The sequence below is a fragment of the Pipra filicauda genome, unplaced genomic scaffold (genome assembly GCF_003945595.2).
Source record: "Pipra filicauda isolate LSUMZ 115617 unplaced genomic scaffold, ASM394559v2 scaffold139_size1960392_pilon, whole genome shotgun sequence".
NCBI lineage: Eukaryota > Metazoa > Chordata > Aves > Passeriformes > Pipridae > Pipra > Pipra filicauda.
In genome coordinates, this window is record NW_024103873.1 from 1,273,104 (window position 1) to 1,283,924 (window position 10,821).

Below are 10,821 nucleotides of genomic sequence, written 5' to 3' on the forward strand. Positions count from 1 at the left end.
GGGATCACTTGCTCTGCTCTGGCCTCCTGTGAGAGACTGCAGTGGCTTGAACATTGTTAAAATCACTGCAAAGGGGGAAGCTGGACAGGAGGGACACACCACAAAAATGCAGGAACTCAACAACAATGTCAGCCAGGAGCTGGGAACCCAAACCAATAGGATACTTCCCTCCAAGCCCATTAGGATATTCCTCCTTTGGAAGAGCCTGGGGTGGGGAAGCCCTTCCATCACATCCTTCCTTCATTGGCACCGTGACATTGGGCAGGACCCCCGTCCCGTCCCAAACCATCCCATCCCATTCCATCCTCAGTGCAGTGGTGCCAGTCCCTGTTGATACCAGTCTGAAGGTGATCATTAACCTGCAAAAAAAAAAAAAAAAAAGGGGAGGGTAAGTATTTGGGGGATCTGAGCCCTTCCCAGCTGAAATCCCTTGGAAATGGGAACGTCATTCTGTGGCTGTTTCCAAGCCTTTACGAGCTGGATTAGCTCCCTGGAAGCTGGGGGACAACAGCTGTCTTTCATTTAGGATTAGCATAAAAATCAATCAAGCACCCTTATGGAGCCAGCAAACTGAAACTGTGAGAGCTCCAAGGAAAACAAACTCCAGGTGGAAAATATGAGATTTTTATGGAGCCAGAGAACACAAATCCAGGTTGGACGGTACCTGCTGGAGACATGTGCTCACATTTGTTTGAAATCTCCAGTTTAGTGGTTATTCTGGAACTGAAATGAGGCAAAGCTGATGCTATCTAATTAACTTGTAACTTGATTTTGAATTGCTGTACACTTCTAAACATGTAAAGCTCTACAGTGTTTCAGCAGCAATCATGTTTACCACACCAAGCTGCTTTTCTGCTGCTGAGTTTTATGTGATTTCTTCTGGAAAAACACACTTTATTAGTGTCTAGGACATCTCATTAAAGCCCACAAAAAGGGGGCTCAGAAACATCCTGAATAAATGCACACTGAGCGTTTCAGAGTCATTTCAAATCATTGATTTGGGCTTTTCTTTATGGTCAGTGTCATAGTTGAAATAAAGGGAAAAATATCATCAATAATCCAGTAATAACTAAGTTTATTAGTATGTAAAGCAGCCAGCTGGATGTCAATTAACAAGATAAAGTTATACAGGCAGATTCCAGAGTCGAAGTAGTACATGAAAAATACTATATTATTATATGAAACCGCATATTTTTATGTTAAAAATTATCAGGGTCTCTAAATGGCTGTGATGTTCTCTGGCTGCATTTGTTCTATTTTATTGTAAAGCTACAGAAATCAGAACATTTTCTTTGAAATGGAGGGAAAACCCTTCAGTGAAGGTCACAAAATCACAGCCAACATGACACTTCTCTAAAATTGTTTTAAACTTGCACTGACTGCTACAAGTCACCCAAGGTTTCTACACTTACAGCTGCCAAAAATTACATGAAGGTCTGCTAAGATGTTTTATGTCACCTCCAGAGTGTCAGGTTCCATTGAAACATTACTCCATAGGAAAAGCAAGAGAAAATCCCTTCCCATAATATTATAACTTCTCATTTTCCCCATAGGTAAATTTAAAATAATCAATAAGGCCCAAGACTGTAGTTTTATTAATCCAACACCGGTAGTACCTTGGATCACCACAGAAAAATCCATTTTAATATCAGAACCAGTGTGTCCCACAAAAATCCTTATTTGCTGCCACAACACTGTTGTTAATTTATTGTTTGTGTGTCAGTCACACAGAGATGTTCATCTATTGCCACAGGAAGCAGAGCACTGCAGAATCTACTTAATTTATAAGCATTCAAATGGGCTCTTGTTTAGTTCTTGTACAGCTTCCTTAGTTCATACTGGGATAGCTGTGACTGATTCACACCCCACGTTCAGATAATCACCTGTTTACCCCCAGGAAAGAATATATAGCATTTAGACTAACCAACATTTCATATTAACTCTTTTTCCTGCCTTTATCTTTTCTCTAAAACTGATTAAATTTAGTATTTCTTCTTCTACCTTTCTCATTTAAATACTCCTTAAATGGCAATTCTTTTTCATAATAACCAGTATTAGGAACTTACCTCAGGTACTCACACAGCATTTGCTTACAGCAAGTATTCTTAAATTCCTTCAGGATCAGACTTTCACCCCCCCAAAAAAAAATATATATAAATTGGGATACAACTACATACAACAGCCTCAAGAGGGAAAAAAAAAAAAAACATTCACCATGCTATCCTAAATAAAGTAATTCTTTTTTAAACAGGGGCACCTGCAGAAGTGAAGGTCAGTCTCCTCAATACTCTCACTTAAATATTGCTCTAAATTCAGGTTTCAGGTGTTTTCAGTGCAGAAACACCCCTGCACAGATGTTCTCTGATCAGACCCTGAAGACAAGAATAACTTGTGGAAGGGCCAAGTGCTCAAGCACACGGGTGGCACAGATGCCAACTCCTTACATTTTACCAGTGGTTTGAATCAGCCACTGGAGCTGCTGTCTGCAGTGAATTCCACTCGCTGAAATACGGCCACAGGAACGGGGGGACGGACTTTGACTGTTCATTTTTGCAGACAGGCTGACTAATTGCTGCCAGGAGAGGACATGCAGGGGGCTGTGAGCACCCAGGCACAGAACAGGTGTTTGTAGGACCCGAGGGGTTCCCTTTGCTCTCTGATCGGTGCTCTGCCCCCAGGGCAGCCCCAGGAACAGTCTCACCCCCGGAGAGCACAAAGCTCCAGCTGAGAGCTCCAAAACAGGAGCCTGGCTGGGATTCCCACTCCAGCTGCTTGTGCGGGGCTGAGCATCCCTCATGCTGCTCAGACCTCAGAAAGGCTTCGTGCCTTGGAGATGGAAACGTCCTTAGGGCAGGGTTAGATGGGATATCAGGAAGGAATTGTTCCCTGGGAGGGTGGGGAGGCCCTGGCACAGGTTGCCCAGAGAAGCTGTGGCTGCCCCATCCCTGGAAGTGTCCAAGGCCAGGTTGGAGCACCCTGGGCTAGTGGAAGGTGTCCCTGCCATGGCAGGGGTGGCACTGGATGGGCTTTGAGGTCCCTTCCAACCCAACCCATCCCGTGAGCCTTTGCTCCTTTCTTACAGGTTGGAGAAACACCCCATGTCCCACTGCCCCACTGTGGTCAGGCACAGAGGAACAGTTCTCTCTCATTTCCTTCCCTTTTTCCTTACTTTAGGCCCACGTCCTTCCCAGACTCCACAGGAACTCTGCCAAGTCCCTCTGACCGGTGGGATGACACCAGAGACCAAAGGCCAATCAATAACTTTGCAATTGCTTAATTTACACAGAACTCACCTTGACAGTGCAGGAGACACCTTTCAGAGCTAATTGAGCTGTAGGTGTTTAATTTACTTTGCCTTTATCAGTAATATAAAACTGCTTTGGTTTTTGCCAATATTCATTAATGAGAATAACATCAGAGCTCATTTTTGTCTTAGATTTACAGATTGATTTCTGAAAACTAACCCACTATCCATTTGATTTGACAGCACTGCTTAACAGCTATTCCTTTTTTTCCCTCACAATGTTGAAAAACTATTTTCCCCACTTTATTTTTAAAGCTGGAACTGAAGGGAATCATTTCCAGAATATTTTTAAATCATTTCACTGTTCCCCATCAGTACCTACTCTATTTAGGAAGGGTTACACTGGCTTTATTTCACTTATTTATTCATTTCCTTACTGTCAAACAAATGCACCTCCACAGCTTTCTGCATTTATAAGGGCAAACTTAAAAGTGGCTTAACACATGGCTTTTCTCATGGTTAATATGTTCAGACTTTCAGACAAAACATCTGCATTTATCTCTTTGGACAGATGGAAGGTACTTATCCAGCTATGCATTAAATAAACAAAAATGCCCATTACTGCCTGCAGAAAAGATGTTTATCATAAAACAACTTTCAAATTGTGGGAAATGCTTGAAAAAAGACCTTTTTTTAGAAAAATCATGTGATTTGTTTGCAATATAATGTGACCACCAGGCCAGGTTGGTGATTAAGGTGATCTTTAGTACCATCTGATACCGGTTGTAGTGAAAATGCCCTGGATATCATCTCAGGATCATGAAGATTGGAAAAGACCTCCAAAGGCAGCAAGTCCCCCCTGTGCCCAATGCCCATCTTGTCCCCCAGCCCAGAGCACTGAGTATCACCTCCAGTCCTTCCTTGGGCACCTCCAGGGCTGGAGACCCCACCAATTTGAGCAACACATGCTCCAAATGAGCCTAATCCCCAATTTACTTATTTCCTTGGATAACTGCACTTCTCAGAGGTCTGAAATGTGGAATAATATCCACAGCACATCCCTACCAGTCACTGTTGTGTCACCACCATTCTCCTTGTGAGAGTGTGGGATTTGTGTGTGGGGAAAAAAAACAAAAACAAAACCAAAAACCAAACAAATAATCTGTGATTTACTGTTACTGGTTAATTCCACTAAGATTACTTACTAAAAACCTTAAAAAAATAGATTTAATGCAGATGTTAAATTAAAGTGTAGCATGGCTGTAACTGAGGACTGTTACCCAGAGAAGCATTAGCAGCAGAGGGTTATAGTATTTTTTAGTACCTTATTAAAACAGTCACACGGATGTGAACATTGTCAGGGACATCTTGTCACATAAATAATTGGACCATTACTTTCAGGCATTGTACACTATATAAAATGTTAATAAGCCTTCTAAAATAGCTCTACATTATAGAAACATATTTTCTATTCCATAAAATATTTGGAAGGTCAGGGGAAGCAGCTGGGGACGAGAGGAGAGACAACTGCTCTATCGTTGCTGCTGAAACAGGAGAGAACATCACAACTGTGAGCAACTTCAGCTTTATACAGCAAATCAAAAGCACAACTGGGGCTGTGCTACAGAGGGCAGGGGCTCCCAGGTGGACTTAGCCCAAAATTGTCAGTCATTATTTAATCAGATCATTATTTCTCACCAGATAACCCCTATCAAAGAAGAAATATGAGCCCTAGACAGGTCCAAAATACATGCTGTGATTTTCAGAAGTAGCCAAAGAGCAAAACAATTCAAAGTTTGGGATATTTCTTGCTTGACTCAGCATATGAAAGTCATTGTCCTTATCCTACTCTCTTGAGAGGGGAAATAAATCAGACAGAAACTCCCCCAGCACGAGTGTTTCCTCCCTGGGATGCTGTAATTTAGAGAACCCCTTCAAGGTTTTGGATGTCACTGTGGTTTGATTTAAGAGGACCCATAACCTGTTGGAACCAATGAAATGCTCTGTGTGAACTCAGCCAGCTCCGAAATAACCCCTTTCAAACTGCTCCAAACCCAACTTCTGAATTCCAGCACCACAGGAAACAAAACCCAGAGAACATTCTATTCCTCAGAGGTTTTATGGGATCAAAGGAGATGTATTTGATGTTGGGCAACTGAGCAAAAACCCACATTGCCCAACCAAAGACTTACTGTGGGTTCATTTCCAAGGGCACCTCGTGCCACGTGCCTGGTGCCTTCGCAGGGACAAGGCACAGAAATAAAGCCACTGCACAGCTACAGAGTGTTATTGGAATTCACTGGGCTTTGTGTCAACCTACCTGAATAAGGGAAGGTGGGAACACAAAACAGGAAAATTACAGAATAACAGAACCAGAGAATGGTTTGAGCTGGAAGGGACCTTAAAGATCATCTAATTCCAACCCCCTGCCATAGGCAGGGAGACCTTCCACTGAACCAAGTTGCTCCAAACGCCATCCAACCTCACCTAAATATTATATATAACATAATATATGTGCAATATTATATATTACATACCATATAATATGCTGCCACCCCTCTGGAGAAGGAGGGTCTGCTCCAGTGGAAATCACCATAGAAAGAAATGATTTAGAAAGGCACAAAATCCATGGATTGGGGTTTTTTCCCTTGAAACTGAAGACTAACTCAGCCAACTCCAAGCCAAGAAAGAAGCAGATTTCTCCATCCAAAATGTCCTATTCCGTACCTATAAAAGAATAAATACATCTATTAACTAATGAATTCAGTAAAAACAGGAGGACAACAGGGAACCAGGGATCTCTGTACTGGTTTGTGAGGAACAGTCTCAGCTGTTTAAGCACAACCATCTCTTTGCCAGTGGCTGAAACAAAGCTCAGGCTTTAAGAGGAAAAGAGCAGCAGGACCAAGTCCAAATGTTGCTCCAACGAAGGAAATATCTGTTAATTACTTTTGAGCACATTCATCTTCCATCAAACATTTGATGGAGACAATCACCCCTGTCTGGTGTCAGTGGACCTAAGCAGGAAGCACTTGGGGTGTCCTGGGCAGGGCCAGGAGTTGGACTTGATGATCTTGTGGGTCCCTTCCAACTCAGGATATTCTGTGATGATCCTGTGATATTTATAACCCTGTATTGCCTGGCTGGGTGCAGAATTTAAGCATTTAAGACCTGCTTCCACCAGCCAGGGAGCCCTGAGTGAAGGTGGTGGCATTTTTGTTCTCTAAAGAGGCAGCAAATCCCAGTTCTCGCTTTCAGAAGACCTGCAGAAGTTTTGTATCTTCTTTTAAAAACAATATTCAAAAAAGTATTTTCTAACATCACCTTTTACTGTGCTTAAAAACTCTCCATCAGCTCAATGGATGTGTCGTGCACAGCTCTGGAATGGGTATAATTCCTGCTGTTATGTACTCGCTGACTCACGGGTGGAAGTTGCTAGAGAAGGTAATAAAAACCAAACAGATAATAACTGTACTGTAGTGAAAATGTTTAGCAGTTAAATGAAAATGAAAGACCTTTTATGTGTGCCACATTTGCATCTTCCTCCCAGGCAGCTCGAAAAAATAATAGAAAACTAAAGGAAATATTTAAAGTTTACTTTAAATATTCACAGTGCTGAGAAAAATAAAGTCTTGGATATGTGGTTTTATTTGTGAAATGTGGTTTTTAGTAGAAATTTAAGAAGTGTTGAAATTAGGTATTTAGACATTGAAAAGAGTGTTCCAGAAGTACCACACCATGCCAAGCTTACCTTACTTAGTGAGGTTCAAAATATAAATTGAATTAAAGTTTTAAAGTTTATGTAAAATGCACTAAACACTTGGTAACTTAATAACGTGTAAATTAAATAAGAGTTCTGCCTTAATAGCAAACATTCATGGAAAACTTCTCCTAAAATGTTCAAAATTTAAAAGAACCTTGGATGTCCATCACATCCCCAGTTCACAGTGGAAGAACAACCCCAGAAGAACCATTTTTCTGCATCATATTCTCATTATAGTTATTAAAATTAATGTTTAACTATGAGAGAGATAAAATGTTAGGAAAAGGGAATCTGTAATAGTCTTCCTAAGAATTGTATTAACTAATTAATCTTGACAACCAACGATTTCAATATTAACTCATAAAAATTTCAATTTAACTCCCAAATAGCTTCCTGCCAGTCTTTATTTCTTAGGAGATAACTACTTTTTTGGACAAATGCTGCCTGACATCACCTTTCCTAAGTGCCCTTCTGAAATCCACCCCTGCCTGTGCTGGAAATGTACCTTTATTAGCATGTACAATCTCCTCAGTGGAGTTCCAGCTCCCAGTTGAGGTGCCTTGGATGGTGCAGCTGAAAAGAAGAGAAGCAGAGGTGACACGTTATTAACACAGAAATCAGTCACAGACAAGTCAGAGCTGAAAAATGCTTTATTTTGCCACACTGGTGGAGACTCAGCTCATGGATTTTACATGTTTATTTATTTTTCTAGACAAGCATGAAAGCCCTTTCAAAATGGCATCACATCACACTTCTCTCACGGCCTCAAAGGTGAACAGCAAATTTCTTCTTCACTGGGGCCTTTGATTGTGAAAATGAGAAAGCCCAAACAGAGCTGGACCAATGCTCCCACCTGAGCCCTCCAGCTCCCCCTGCTCCTCCACAAAACACTTGTCCTGACAAGAAACAAGGGGTCTCTGGCAGAAATCAGCAGGCACAGCAACAGCTCTGCTGGCACAGCAAGGCTTTGGCATTAACAATTAACTGCACTGGTTTCTTTGGGGCAGCCACTTCCTGGGAATGCTGGTGACACAGCCCAGTGTGAGGGGCTAAAACCCCCCAGGGCTGGACTCAGGCTGGGCAGGGGCTGCAGCCCCCCAAAACCTGGAGTGTCCCTGTCACCCGAGGAGTGGCAGCCAAAGAAAAACCTGCTGTGTCCTCGACTGCCTGGGAATTCTCAACACAGCAGCAGGTGCTGTGATAACAAGTATGGGTGTTACAGGAGAACAAACAATTCAGAACTTGGTATGGGGTTTGTTGGGTTTGGTTTTCTTTTACAGGTGACAGTTCCTGATCTGTTCCCCATGAGAGTATTTTGTCATTTGAAGGAGTCATTTCACAATTTGAACACGTTACTCAGTCATAGAATTCCAGAAGTGTTGGGATTGGAAGGGACCTTAAAGCCCATCCAGTCCCACCTCCTGCCATGGACAGGCAGGGACACCTTCCACCAGCCCAGGTTGCTCCAAGCCCCGTCCAACCTGGCCTTGGACACTTCCAGGGATCCAGGGGCAGCCACAGCTTCTCTGGGCAACCTGTGCCAGGGCCTCCCCACCCTCACAGGGAATTATTCCTTCCCAACATCCAATCTAAACCTCTCCTCTTTTAGTTTGAAACCATCCCCCCTTGCCCTATCACTACCCGCCTGTGTAAAAAGTCACTCTGTCTCTTTTTTATAATCCCCCTTTAACTTCTGGAAGGTGCTCTGAGATGTCCCTGGAGCTTTCTCCAGGCTGAAGATCCCCAGCTCTCAGCCCATCACAGTCTCACGCTCTTAAATGACACAGATTTCTGGCAGTGAAGAGCTGCACATTCATTTCACGTCCTGCAGAAGATAAATAACCAAGGGAACACTTTGCAAACACACTGCTTGCACTTGCTGAGTTTGTTTATTCCAAACCCCTCCAGCTTTCAGGACTCTGCAGGGCCCCAGGGGTGAGGATTAGCAGCAGCACAGGACAAGGACAAAGGGTTTGGGCTGTTCTGGTGTAAACAAAGCCATTAGAGCCTCAAGTGGGGGAAATACGAATAAGCAGCTCTGTGTCTAAATATTGGCTGTAAAAACAAATGCTTACTCACATTCAGGTTATCAGGGCACTGACAAAGGGTAGCTTTCCTGGAAACTCCAGGTATAAACTGAGGAAAACACAAAGTCAGACACCCAAAATGGGTCAAAATGAACAGCCTGCACTGGCAAAGCTGGGCAAACACGGTGTGAGATATGAAGGTTCCCAGGCATTAAAAACCCGGGGTCTGGCTGTCCTGGTTGTTCCCCTGCAGCCCTGAGGTTTGCACAGTGTCCAGGGACCCTTTTTCCCTGGCAGCTGCCAAGCCCTGACTGAGCTGGATGGCCCTTCCAACCCGACCTTGGCTAAAGGCAGCTCCAAATGGGCTGTCCAGTTCTGCCAGCAGAGGATAAACAACACACAGTGTCTGGTGCAGACGTGGGTTGGCAACTTATTACACCCTAAGGAGCCCCCAGTTCCACCCCACACTGCTTAACAAACCTGGCCCACCACACACCAGTAAGGAGCAGCTTGTCTGAAAACTTATCCCTGCCAATGCATAAGAACTGCACTCTGGAATTAATATGTAATATTTATTATTGGTTGCTGATTGCAGAATTATTGTCAGGGTAACGAGACTTTCAAAATATAACGACATCCCTGGAAGACACAGGTGCTGCCAGCTCAGAAACATTCCCATTTTTTGCTAGAGTTAGCACTCAGTTTAGTGCACACAAACCACAAACCTAAAGAAAGACAACAACCAGTCCACTCCTCTGTCATGCTTAAAAAAGGAAAACTCATGAGCTCTTCTTTAACAGCTTTTGTGGTGCCATAGGCTGTTTATTGGAATACTTTCCGTGTTTTCCCTTGGATAGACAAATACCACCCAACTGTTCTTTTCTCTGGATGGGTTGAGGCACAACAGCTTCAGGTATTTGTGTTATGACTGAACTCCACCAGGGAGACAACAAGGGCCCCACAGAGCAGCCCCAGCTTAGCCCATATTTCACAAAACTCCCCCTAAGATCAATAAGCCTTTCACAAGAGTTATGAGGAAAGTGGCATCAGGTAAAGGCCTCTTATCGGTGAAAGAAAGCCCTTACTCAGAAGGGTAACATTTTAATTTCATCAAAAATTACATTAGCATTCCTGGAGCAATATCTATAATTTGATAGCTACAGTTAATATGTGGAGTGTTTACCAATCAAAACAACACCTAGAATTTGATGTACGTTGTGTTTGTGCTGTCTGTGCCCCCCAGGGACCCTGCCCTGTGGCACCAGCAGTTGTACACAATGAAAACCAGGAAAATCCTCAGGCTGGGTCTCAGTGAGACAAAAAAAAAAATCTCCATCTATCCCTCTATCAGCTCAAGGCCATTCCCCTTTGTTACTACATGCCCTCGTGATAGGGCATCTCATATATATATATATAAATACATATATACACATATATATATACACACATCAATAGCTGTATCACAAAAATAGCTCTCTCACAATACAGAAATTCCCAAGTGACTAGAAACCAGCTCATAAAACAGAGAGGTTATTCATCAGTAACATCTTAAATTTTAACTTCATGAAGATATTCCTCCTCTTCACTGAGGGCACTGCTCAAAATGCATCTGTGCATCAGACATCCCCACACGTGCACGCTGCTGCCTCCTCGGGAACTGCTGCAGACATTTCATTGATTGCAGCTCAGCAGTTCCAGAGCACTGTGACCCAGCACAGCCCCAGCCTTCAGGAGCAGGATTTACTCTGGGAAATGCATCCAGACAGGATTAGAGAACACTGCGGGGT

The 10,821-nt window shown here is 43.1% G+C and overlaps 1 long non-coding RNA gene across 1 annotated transcript; it reads right to left on the reverse strand.

The window, feature by feature from the left end:
- Positions 1-272: 272 nt before the first annotated feature.
- On the reverse strand, positions 273-7,589 carry LOC120322644. The gene is made up of 3 exons (XR_005562461.1): positions 7,513-7,589; positions 5,782-5,971; positions 273-359 (listed from the first exon to the last, which is right to left on the reverse strand). It is a non-coding gene; the product is annotated as an uncharacterized LOC120322644 (long non-coding RNA).
- Positions 7,590-10,821: the final 3,232 nt, after the last annotated feature.